General features: G+C 50.2%; 1 protein-coding gene across 1 annotated transcript in view; it reads right to left on the bottom strand.

Moving 5' to 3' along the window:
- Positions 1 to 3737: 3737 nt before the first annotated feature.
- Positions 3738 to 13061, bottom strand: part of LOC124647100 (protein IQ-DOMAIN 2-like) — a 35529-nt gene continuing 26205 nt past the window's right edge. Inside the window, exon 4 of the mRNA XM_047187086.1 lies at positions 3738 to 3879. The gene's annotated coding sequence lies outside the window, so the exon portion shown is untranslated. The remainder of the gene's footprint in view (positions 3880 to 13061) is intronic.

Genomic DNA, 13061 nt, shown 5'->3' with positions numbered 1-13061 from the left:
TGCATATAATTGGTGAAGAGGAGTAGAGTAGCTCGGCCAAGCAAAGACGTACACGTACGTGGCATAATCGAAAATTAAATGAAAGGCGCGCGTGGCCATGGAGCAAAGCGTGCGAAAGCGATGCTAAACCAACTACCTGGAAGCTGCCTGCAGCACGTACGCACGCGGCAGCCGACATGGGCAGGCACAAATCAGTAGCGTGCTCCACCACCACTCCGACGGCCGGCCGGCCGGCTTATATAAGCAGACCGAGATCTCCATGAACAAATAACCAAGCACTCCACAGAGTTGAAGAAACTTCGACTCCACTGGCCCTTCTTACATTACGGTGTACAACTGATCTAGTGATCTGTCGACAAGTGAAGATACCATCATCGACTCATCTCCCATGGCCTCCGCCGCGAGATCCTGCGCCGTCTGCTGCTTCGCCGCCGCCGATGAGGTGGCGCCCACGGACACCCTCCGCGTCCTACGCCTGCAGCGCCTCCGCCTTCGCCGGGCAGCGACAGGCTGCCTCGACCCCATCGCTGAGGAGGAGGAGGACGACGAGGTCCCTGCCGCCGGCTCGCCTGGCGCATACTCAAGCAGCAGCTCCAGCGCCGTCGACCTTGCACAAAGTCACCGATAGGGTCGTCCAGGAGCTGGACCAGTTAGACTCTTCTGTCGCTGGAATACACACCTAGTACTCCAGTTCGTGCACGCGTGCATTCTGTAATTATCCGTCGAGGCAACAACGAACGAATGCGAGTCAATTAGATGTCAATTGTCTATGTCGTTCTTTCTGACATCACTTGAGCTCTCTTCTACATCCGTAATGCTGATAGGGTAATTTAGTATTAATATATGCTTTTTGTCGAAAATAAAAGGACTCGAGCCCTGCTCTGTTCCGTGTTGCTCTGCTTTCCCGATACGAAACCCGTGGTCATGGTAATAAGTCTGCACGGACCGGTTACGGCGATCCATTCTGTTCCATCTTCTACACCCCGTGCCAGCGAGTAAGGAGCTGAGGCATCGTGTGAACACTGATAATCTTTTCCAAGGTTTTTAGATATTTCAAAATTTGAATTTTGAGAACTTGTATCATGATATCGTTTCGTGGATGGTATCACTATATACGTTCTGCTGTCGGAGCAAAGGCGATCGATTTCCTTCTGGATGCACTTGCAGGTGCTACCTGAGTTGAATAGCGATGCTACTCACTTCTTTGAGTGTGTATTAGGAACTTGGCCAAGCAATGTAGATTATTCGCTCAGACTATTTGAGTGTATATTAGCAACTTGGCGGCCAGGAGCACGGTGTGCGGGCGATGGTGGTGTGGTCCAGGCGGGCCCGATCTAGGTCAAGATGGGCTCGGACGGGTCTTAACCTATAGCTCATGTTTTGTTGTTCGACGTCGACACCCCGTTGATCCAGGGCTTCATCCGCGTTATGAGGAAATCGAGCATGGCGATGGTGGCATCCTCCTCCACCGAAGGTGGTCGACCGGTTAGTCATGCCATGCGGTTAGTTGGGGAAGTGCAACTGCCGGTGAAAACCGAGCTCTAACTATGGTCATGGTGGACGATGGCGTTGTCACCTTGTTGAAGGCATCACCTTTGCCATTGGCATCTTCTCACTCGTCCCGCTCCGAGGAAACCCTAGATCCGGGATCTCGAATCGGACAATGTCGGTGCTTTCGGCATCGATCTCCCTCATGAGGGCATTGTGTTTGGAGCAACTCGCTAGATGGTGGAGGCAAGAGGTGGAGCGGTTTGCATCTTCCTTGTCGCAGGCAGCGTGGTGCATCGGGTACTTGGTGTCATACGTGGCAAGCGGGGCGGTGGTGCTGTCTGGCGCCATGGTGACGTCGATGGCAGGCCTGGCAAAGGTTAATACTACATTGATCTATGTCCTAAGGGTGCGTTCAGTGATAGATGACAGCCAGCGTTGACTTCTGGAGCATGTGTAACGGTGCTTCCTCAGGATCTGTTGGACTGGATCGTGCTTTCACTTGGTGTAACCTTCAGTTCTAGATGATGCGCGTAGGTGCGGGGTCAAGGCAAATGGCCCTCACATTGCCGCCCCTTCACACGTGTTGCGACACCTATCGCTAATTAGACGGGTTTAGGTTAATCATTGTACCATCTTTGTGAATCTCTTGAAATATTTATAATAAAGAAGTTGTTAATTAGATCGGCCGGCCAATAGAAACCAAGAAATTGAGCACGTTTCCTTGTGCCCTAAGTAAACGTGTTACACTAGGTAGGCCACGTACATGTATCCACGTGCATATGATTGGTGAAGAGGAGTAGAGTAGCTCGGCCAAGCAAAGGCGTACGTGGCCATGGAGCAAAGCAACCGAAAGCAATGCTACCTGGAAGCTGGCCTGTTAATTATCTTCTTGTTGCTGACAGTACTCATGCTCTGATCTGCTTCCCGTCACCGTGTTGCTTATTTGCAACCACGATACGAAACACGCGTTTGCATTAATACGTCTTCACGAACCGTTTACGGCAATTCATTTCGTTCCGTCTTCCACACCCCGTGCTAGTTGAGGCGAGATGGTGTGGCTGCAGTACGCGGCGACCCGGAGGCAGCGCGCCGCCACAGCGGGCCTCTTCCTCACCGGCGCCCTGCTCATCGCCGTCGCCGCGCGCCTCTCCTACGCCAACATCGAGCCCCAGCGCGCCAAGGCCGCCGAGCGGCGCAAGGTCCTCGAGGCATTCATCGCCCGCAAGCGCGCCGCCGTCGCGGGAGCAGGCGACTCTCCCTCCTCCCCGCCGGATCCACCGAAATCCTAGCCCGGGCACGCGTCGGCTGCCGGAGCAAAGGGGGTCGATCGATCTCCTCACCTGGATGCGGTTGTTGCCTCAGTTGAATAGCGATGCTACTGTCCTTGATTGTATATTACTGTAGGAGCTTGGCCCAACATTGTATTCTGAACTCGGAATTTTTTCCCTACCTTAGTGGCAGAACTGCTAGTGCAGTGTTCTTGTACTCAGCTAAGCAATTCGCACGTCGCGCATATCAACAAATCTGGGCATCTGTTGTGCTACACAGTTTCTGTTCCTGTCGATTACCACGAGTACGTACTGCAAATCTGAATTTCTATCCACTGTTCATAACTGTTTGCTTGTGCTTCAGTGTCTTCCGAGAGGGGATATCAAATAAAGAATCAATTGTTGTTCTACAAGCATTTCGTTTTTTTCTTGTGACTGAAGTTATTGTACATTAGGACAAAGTAGACAGAACTGAAACTTCGTGTTTACATTTTGTCAGATTTGCTAGTACTTCCCATCTGCATAAATATAGCCTTGCTTGGGTGAAGTGCTGGTTGATTAAGAAGTCATCCCTTGTTTGCTGGTTGTTGCTGGAGAATTTCTACCTAATCTTAGTGGGAATCAGAATAATATACCCAGATTAAGAGTGGCCAGCCTGACGAAATAGTACATTTTGATCAGTGTTGTAATAACAGAAATTTGGTATGCTGTTGTGTTGAACATGAAAGATTATGGGTGCACAAGAGCACAATATAATACAGTACTGATGATTAGAGCAGAGTGGTAAATTGACAAGCTCATTGGGGAATTTAGGACGTTTACAAGGCATGGAAGAAATATATTGCTCGCATAAATATAAGACCTCTTACAGTCTTACGTACAAACATCAGCATCAAAGGTTCCGGCGACAAACCCATATAGTTTTACACAAGCAACAAATGGAATGAACTGATAGACACCGAGAATCTTCTCCTAGTGAAGCCAACAATGCAGCCATCATAACCGGACAAAAGAAAAATGCCAATAATCATACATCTGATTGAACTTTAAACCTTTGTTCGTGAGTGGAATCTGTATATCTGCATAACCATAACCTCCTCTTGCCACGTGTATGAATTACTTGTTTCAACCATATAGTTTTACACAAGCAACAAATGGAATGAACTGACAGACACCGAGAATCTTCTCCTAATGACAGCCACTACGTCTCCTCCTCTGCGGCGCCGGCCGGCCGGCCACCGGCACCGGCCCTAGACCTCCCCTCCGTCGACCCAATCCTCTCCCGAAACCCCCTCTCTCCAGGACCTTCTCTAAGATCCCAGCCACGCCTGTGCAACAGCTGCAACCAGATGCAAAAAAAACTTAGCATATATTTTGGTTAAGCATCTGAACTGAGCAGTTTCTGAGAATATACTAACATATGCTCTAACACACACATATACGATGCTGATGAGATCGATCTATCGATCGCACCTGAAATTAACCTTGTGGGGTTTTATATACGCCAAGCTTTTATTTACTACTGACATGCTCAATTCAACAGGAGAGAAGGAAATTTTAGCAAGGCTACATGGAGGAGGAGAGAGAGCTCACTGGGGAGAAGCTTGTTGGGGTGGCATCCTGCTACGACACGGAATGGTGGAGGGCAACAAGAGATTGCCGGCGGCGGCTTCCCCATGGAGGCAGGCGGCAGCACCTCGCGAAGGCAACCACCGTCTCTCCTCCACGCCTCCCTGCCGCCAGCAAGCTTCTGACAGCCCAATATGGTTGGAGCACCTCTTGCCTAACACGGTCGTCGCCCGCGTTGCTCGTCCCAACCAGCCACCGAGAATATGGTTGGAGCTTGGCCCCTCCGGCCTTCCCTGCCCTTGGCCCACTCGGCCAGCCACACCAGGAAGCGCGAGCATGGCAGATGAGCAACATGCAACAGACCATATCTCTGCAAAATTATTTTTATGTCAGTTGACAGTTGGCCAATAACAAAAAGAACAGTCAACCAGAAGAACGGTTGCATGGAGAATTTATATTAAAAGAAATGCATGCTTATAAGTCATGGAGGCGGCGCACCATCAGGCATGCCAAGCTCGCTGCAAACAGAATGGCGGCCAGTAGTGGCATCTCGCGGAGGTGGTCAGGGAGGTCGCGGGTGGCGGCTCCCCATGGAGACCAACAGTAGCACCTCGCGAAGGCAAACACGTACTCGTCCTCGACGCCTCCCCGCCGACAGTCTTGCGCCGCAGCGAGTTTCTGACTGGTCTGCTCCTCCTGTCAGCCATGGCCGTCACGGAGCCTCACTGTTGCCTGTGTTGCCCATCCCCATATCAGATGCAGGTTAGCACACGGATCAAGAATGTAATACACTGTACAAACAACAAAAATAGCACCTTAGAATCAGAATCCATGAAACATCAATGGTTCATGAATGAAGAAAACCGTCTTAATTCGACAAAAAAAAAGTCAACTCCCTAACCGAAATTTCATCAGCAATTAGCTGTTTCAAAAAAATGCAAGTTGACATAATCATTAGCTTGGGGAAAACAGAGACAAGCAAAAGACATATGTAGAAGAGAAATCACCAACACGGTCACTCACTTAACTTGGCAACGAGATATCTGGAGATAAATACTCTAGTATTGCAGTCTGCAGCACATCGTTGCAATCTGACCCTCCAGTTCGCAGTAGAAGATCAAAATACGAAGGAAGAAAAAAGACATGGGGCGTCTCCTAATCTCACGAAATTACGCAACGGATTCACCTTTCTAATTATGCCGTTGTTGCTAAACAGAGTTGCTGCTAATGGAGGCCTAATACTGAGTGAGGTCCAAAGCAAAACCGAATAGGGTCTGCATCCAAGGGGAAAAAATCAACCTTTGAAGTGCCGTGGTCGCCGCGATGGACCTTGGTGCCGAGCAGCTCGATCTCCTGCACGTCGCGGTCGAGCTGGAGAGTCTGGCGAGCGGATGTGCCCTGGCTGCGGCCATGGCTTCCCTGCCGTCGGCGCCCACGGAGGCGGCGAGGTCGGGAGCGGCGCGTGGACAGAAACCGCATCGCCTGCGGCTGCGTTGCGCGTCCACACCGGACACGGGGACGAGGGATGCAGCTCCGCCCCTCCCTTGCCCTTGGCCCGCTTGGCCTTCTTGCTGGGCTAGCTCGCCGGCCACAGCATGGTGGGCGGGCGGCGTGGATGCTCCCGCGAGACCCTCGTCCGTGGGGTGCTCCCCGCTCGCCAGGAGGGCAGGAAACGGAGGCGGCGGACCTGCCGGCGGCGAGGAGGAGGTGGTGGTCTCGTGTACTGGTTTGTACTGTGTTGGGTAGACACTAGTCAATGGGATTTTGCCGCTCAACAACTCACATCCGTGGTTAATTAGACGCCATTACTGCTGATCCCACGGAAATTGTGCCGCCACCCAACCCAACCATATTGTGGTTAAATTTTGTGACTCCACGTTACCGATCCGTGGCATGGAGCATCGTGACCATCGGTATGATGCTGGTTTGGACGCCCCAGATCTTCCGCTTGGCCTAGATTCAAAATTTGGGCTCTAAAATCAGTTTTCGTTTTCCATCCCTGAATTTCTAAATTTGGTTTTGGCGCTCGATTATTATGGATTGCTCTATTTCGTCACCTTATAGTACAGGCGTGCATGTCTATTGCTGTATTTTGTCACCTTATACAAGTTTCTCAACCGGTGTGTATAGATATATCGAATCCATGTTTTTCCTTTCACAATGAGCACCCATCTACTACACACTTGCACTACACGGCTATGTATATGGAGAAACTCTTTAGGCCTTACAGCTGCCACAACCTCCGATGACTAAACGTTCCATCCTCCTAAGAAGAACATAGGGAGATTGGTTGGACACCGAGAGCATGCATCTCTCACATGATTGGAATGCATCTAATAGACGAGACTACCTAGCGACACCAAAGTCTCTCGCGGAAGTAGACGGGGCTCGATCTAGGGCTTCTTGGTCCACCTTAAGCCCTTTGTCTAGTGTAGAATCTTGGACACTCAACAAAGCTCTTTTTTATTCATAGTTGACTATATATGGGTTTTCCTCTTCCAAACCACGCTTAAAGCTCGTATTATGACCCCATTCAAGGGGAGGTGGTTTCTCCCCGGCGGTGTCATCATCGTTATCTCTGACGGTGACAATAACGAAGAGATCCCCGTGAGGTCTGGTTCGTCGTCACCTTACCAAGCACTACCACCGACCTTTCAACATGCCCAGAAAAAAAAAGAACAATACCGACATCGGTAGCTCGACAAGAACAAAGATGACTCGCAACCATTGCGCCCTCTAGAGAATTCCACAACACTCCTAGCACAGTGAAGCGTTGCATATCAGGCAACACCTTCAACAAAGAAAGTGACGACAACATCATTGCTGCACGTACTAGTCCTAGGGTTTCCCCCGATACGAGCGTGGGATTGGGGAAGAGGGACAACCGACGCCCTTCAGGAAGGTAGGGCGACACCCGCAGGCGTCACCGCGTCGGTGTCGGGCATGCCGACCAGGATTTCTCCCGCCCACCAAACCCACAAACCCGAACGATTCGACGGGCTCCACCTAAATTGGCACCCACCAACACACTCCACCGCGTCTTGAAGCCATCCTTGCCATCTCGCTATGGTCACCGGAGCAGGGCCTGGACGTAGAGAAGAGGGGCAGTCAGGTCGGGGGTAGCAGCACCTCAACCACGCGGGAGGGAACTACCTCCACCGCCTTCGCGGTAGCCAAGCGGACATGGCTGCGAGGTCAAACCAGGCCCACACTGGCCCGGCCGAGCCCTCACAGGCCGCAAAGTCCCCACAGCCATACTGCAGCAAGCCGGCCGGAGCACCGCCACCACCTAGCCACCGCCGCCGCGCCTTCTATGCCTCGAGGGAGCATCACCGGCGCGCCAGGGGCAGACGGCCCATCCCGCCTAGATACATCGGACCCATGTTTTTCCTTTCACAAGGAGCACCCATCTACTACACACTTGCACTACACGGCTATGTATATGGAGAAACTCTCTAGGCCTTACAACTGCCACAACCTCTGACGAGTAAACGTCCCATCCTCCTCGCCATTGCAGGGCTCAACTCCCTCTAGCTAACCCAACCACGTAGTAGCTCCTCCTCTGGGAAGAACATAGGGGAGATTGGTTATACACCAAGAGCATCTCTCCCATGATCAGAATGCATCTAATAGACGAGACCACCTAGCGACACCAATGTCTCGCGGAAGTAGAGGGGGCTCGATCTAGGGCATGGCTGGGCTTTTTGCTCCACCTTAAGCCCTTTGTCTAGTGTAGAATCTTGGGCACTCAACAAAAGCTCTTTTTTATTCACAGTTGACTATAGGGATTTTCCTCTTCAAACCATGCTTATAAGCTCATATTATGACCCCATTCGAGGGGAGGTGGTTTCTCCCCGACGGTGATAATAACAGAGAGATCCCTCTGATTTTATGTGAGATGCATCATTGTAAACATAATATTTAATTTTTGGAAAACATATAAAATTATAGCCTACACTTATTTATTTGAGGATAAATCAGAAAACTATACACGTGTGAATATAGCTACCTTGGTCTGGCCGCTTCCAAACAATTCGGTGCGTGTGAAAATCCATGCATATACTACCTCCATCCCAAAGCTTTCTTAGATTTTTTAGAAAGTCAAACCAAGTAAAGTTTGATCAATTTTTTTGCAGAATCTATCAACAAATATCATATTTTATAGATGCCATATGAAAATATATTTCATTATATATCTAATGGTATTGATTTTATATTTTGCATGTTAACATTTTGTGGTAAAACCTTGATCACACTTAAGATAGTTTGACTTTTTTAAAATAATAAAATCCATGCATATACTACTCTCGAAGTTTTATCTCCCCACTAAAAGTACAAAGCTACCTATAGTTAGCCATGCATAACTATTCTCTCTCTTTCTCTCTCAATAGGTTTTCGCCCTGCTATATTAATATAGTAACCAACCGATACAACAAGCACGCTGGAGCTGCAGCAAAACCAAGCCCAAAAAAAAAGAGAGAAAACAATGCCGACACCGATAGCTCGACAAGAACAAAGACGACTCGCAACCTCTACGCCCTCCGTAGAATTCCACAACACTCCTAGCACACCAAAGCGCTGCATATCAGGCAACACCTTCAACAAAGAAAGTGACGACAACATCGCTGCAGCACGGACTAGTCCTAGGGTTTCCCCCGATACACGGAAGGGATTGGGGAAGAGGGACAACCAACGCCCTTCGTTAAGGTAGGGCGACACCCGCATGCGTCACCGCGTTGGTGTCGGGCATGCCGACCAGGATTTCTCCCGCCCACCAAACCCACAAACCCGGACGATTCGACGTGCTCCACCTAACTTTCCGCCCACCAGCACACTTCACCACGGTCTTGAAGCCATCCTCGCCATATCGCTATGGTCACCGGAGCAGGGCTTGGACGTAGAAAAGAGAGGCAATCGGGTCGGGGGTAGCAGTACCTCAGCCACGCGAAGGGAACTACCTCCACGACCTTCGCGGTAGCCAACCGGACATGGCGGCGAGGTCAAACCTAGCCCACACTGGCCCGGCCGGTCCCTCACAGACCCGCAAATTAAAGTCCCCATAGCCATACTGCAGCAGGCCGGTCGGAGCACCGCCACCACCTAGCCACCGCCGCCGCGCCTTCTCTCCAGGGAGCATCGCCGGCGCGCCAGGGGCATATGGCCCGTCCCGCCCAGATGGGCCCCAATCTGGGCCGAACGAGCCCGCCTAGCACCTCCGCTTGCACCGCTTCGCCGCCAACGATGACGCTGCTGCACCTCCTCCCACCCGACATGCGGGTCTCAAGCCGCCACGCTGAACCGCTGACGGTAGACGAGCACCAACCGACCGCACCTACCTGTGGAGGCGCAACATCGAGAGGGAAAAGTCGATGGGCAACCGCCGCCTTCCAGGCCTTGCCCGACGACGCACGCCGATGATGGCGGGGGAGAAGATGAGGAGGGGCGAGGGACGAGGGAGGCGGCGGTGCGGCACTATCGTTCGCGGGGGACAATAGGTCGCGAGTGGGGTTTTCCTGTTGCAAGTGAACTCATTCTCATGCATAACATTATTTTACAATGTGGATTCTCTCGGTCGTCATATGGGTAAATGAGCACAAGGACGAACGAACATTTCATCAAAAACATAACAGGCATGTCCACCACTTTGGTGAATTTTCGACCCTTATAGAAGATTTTGTCCTTGACGATGCCATTGCGTGAGGGCCTTGGCAGCCTACACACATTTCCGCCCATAACAAAGGCCGCGACACGGACAGGCGAGCCGTAGTCAGCATGGCGGTGGGGATCGGTCGAAAGGGACGATCTTGCGGTAGAGAGCAAGCGACACATACCCTCGCGGCTCGCATCTTCAACCCCCCTGCCGTTGGCAAGGGGCAGATCACCGACGAAGACATCGGTAGCGTGAAACTACCGTCGCCGCTATTCATTGAAATGTGGGAAATGCTGGCGACGTTCAAGGGCATGTGTGTTTACCCGCTTGACGAGTTGCATCATGGTCGCAACGAGAGGCGGGGGAAGAGGGGATAATTTAGCTATAGTTTTGTCCCAATTACTTGGGTATAAGTGCATGTGTTGGGTCGATGAAGTGTATGCATATTGTTAGTAGTATTGGATGTCATCTAATACACGTGAGATGTAGCCTAGTTTTTTTTATAGCCATGAACGAATACTCCTCCGAGGAGTAAAAGTCGCATATATACATAGTCCCGAGGAGCCAAGAGGCCATTCATTATAGCTTGATTAATTAACGTCTCGTTACTCAAAGAGGCGTCGCTTCGGGACAAACACATCGCGTGCATATCGCGTGAGCAGTCCAACTCTCCCTGTGACCAGACCCAACCTATCTCACCTCCACCCACAGCCGCCGGCCACTACGTCTCCTCACCTGCGGCGACGGCCGGCCACCGGCCCTAGACCTTCTCTCCGTCGACCCAATCCTCTCCCGAAACCCCCTCTCTCCATGACTTCCTGTGAGATCTCAGCCATGCCCCAGCTCCACCGCTCCATTCTCACCGCCGCCCGACCTCGCCATTCTCCGCCGAACCTCCAGCACCCTCCCCGCGGTCCAATCCCTCGCCTCCAATCGATTGTCAACCGTGAAATCCTAGGTGCTCGCTGGTTCCCTGAGCTGCTTCTGGTGGTCGCCTCCGAGGCGCTGCTGCCGGCGTCCCCTCCGGGGAAGAAGCGGGCGACTTCACGGCCTCGTCCACATGCTGCTTCAGCCGCCAGCCACAGCGCCGAGCTGCTCCTCCTGCTGCCGGCGCGCGACGTCCCCGACCTGCTGCTGCTGCCGGTGAGGTCCATCTCCTCCCCCTCCTACTTGTGTTTTTGCCAAAAAAAAAATCCTTCCTTTTGCTGTTGAATCGAATGTGTAGACAGCAGATGCATTGATGGTTTTCGTTTCCCACTAATTAAATTCTGGCGTCTGAATTGGTACTACATGCGTAGCAACTACACTTGCTATTCTTTTTTATTATTATTGGTTGCTGCTCATTATCCGTACATTGTAGCAACAAATGGAGTTGTGCCAATAGGCAACACTGAATTTTGTACAGTTTCAGGTTCATAGCACATACGATTTTCTCTGCTTATGCATAGATGCTTAGATGGGCAAACCATTTGGTCAGCGCTAGAGATTTGTTTTTGGGTAGTTTGCTGATGATTATGCATAGGACAGTGCTGAATCTTGCACTTGTGAGGTTCACAACACATGAATTTTCTTCTTATGCATAGACTGTTTGTGCAGATTTGCTTGATTGCTTGCATTAGCTAAGTAGTCGATGTTGCTGTTGGGTGTTCTCTGTGATGGTGAAAACGGATGTAAAGTCTGATGTTATATCATATATACTTTGTCTTGAAGAATGATTCATTTGATATTGTGGTTGTTTGGCACGTCATGTACATGTTGTGGATTGCAGTCTCAGGATACAACTACTTTGTTCTTGCTTGTTATCCTTACCTATCCATCTGGTCTGATCATCACATGATGAATCAAATAATAGCACTTACCTTTTACCTATGTTTCCAACAAGGGGATGTTTGGTGGAGGCGACCGAGGAGAGCAGCGACGTCTCCTAGGAAGGAATGGCCATGGTGATGGAAGCCATGTGGCAGAAGGTACTCATGTTTCCTTCTCCACTAGTTCACATCAAAGTTTGTTTCGTTTACTAATCTACGGGTATTTTGGGTTTTACATTGCAGGGAAACTGGAAGAAGCTGTTCAGCATATCGCAAAGGAAAATCCCGCACCAATGATGTTTTTTTGGTGTTATGTCGGTGGCTTCAAGTGGCCCCGCTGCCGTGTGGCGGTGGTGTGACCATTGCACTGCAACTATGGCGATGGCGGTGGTGTTCTGCTTCGGCTACAACACTAATGTTCGTGCTCTTGCTGCTCCTTCTAGTCCGCAAGCTTGTCCATGTTTGTGTTGTGGTGGTGCCTTTGTACTAGCATCAATAGCTTGTCTTTTTTCTCTCTGTTGGGTTTGCCGTCTTGGTTCACTAGCTACAGTTTGCTTGTTTGGGTGCAGGTGCAGCCAACCAAACATGAAGCGGATGCAGGCAAACGCAGCAAATGACGACATGGTAAACTCCCTTAAACCAGAAGGCGCAAATGTCATGTGCTTGTTGGCTTGGTTTTGTTGAATTTAGTGATGTCAACCATGAACTGGATTTTTTTTAGTGTGGGCTTCATTTGGAGCTTCAGTTCTTTTTTAAGAGGGTGTGTTGTATATTGTTGTGGTAGTGTGTGGGCTTGGTTGCGCTTCTAGAGCTCATATGATCCGGACTAGATCAAAGTTAGTTTCTTTTTTTTTAATTCAACAAACAAATTGCTTCCTTTTAGAGAATAGTTTTGTTGCTGCCTTATCTAAAGATGCCCCTAAACTGGCTGTTGCCTGACTTGGAGAATATTTGCTAGCTTGATAACTTGTTTTAGCAAGGAATATTGAACCCGGACCAATTTGTGGTTCCTTTTAAATTTTGCTCCAAAATGCTCTCTAGATGTATATAGTATTTACTTGGCTTTTAGGATGATGTGTAAGTTGCTAGGTTCAGACTTGGGTCAGCGAAGCAAATATAGATTATTTTGCATGTATGTTGATTGTCGGTGTCGGCCAGCTGCAATTGGTCGATTAAAATGCACAGTATATCCCTGCTGTGACTTGGAAATTGTTTCTCCTTTCCGGTTTGAATTGAGTGTGGAGACAGTAGACAAATTCTTGCCTAGCTTGGAAA

The sequence above is a fragment of the Lolium rigidum genome, chromosome 4 (genome assembly GCF_022539505.1).
Source record: "Lolium rigidum isolate FL_2022 chromosome 4, APGP_CSIRO_Lrig_0.1, whole genome shotgun sequence".
Classification (NCBI taxonomy): domain Eukaryota; kingdom Viridiplantae; phylum Streptophyta; class Magnoliopsida; order Poales; family Poaceae; genus Lolium; species Lolium rigidum.
This window is presented reverse-complemented; position numbering and strand designations above follow the sequence as displayed.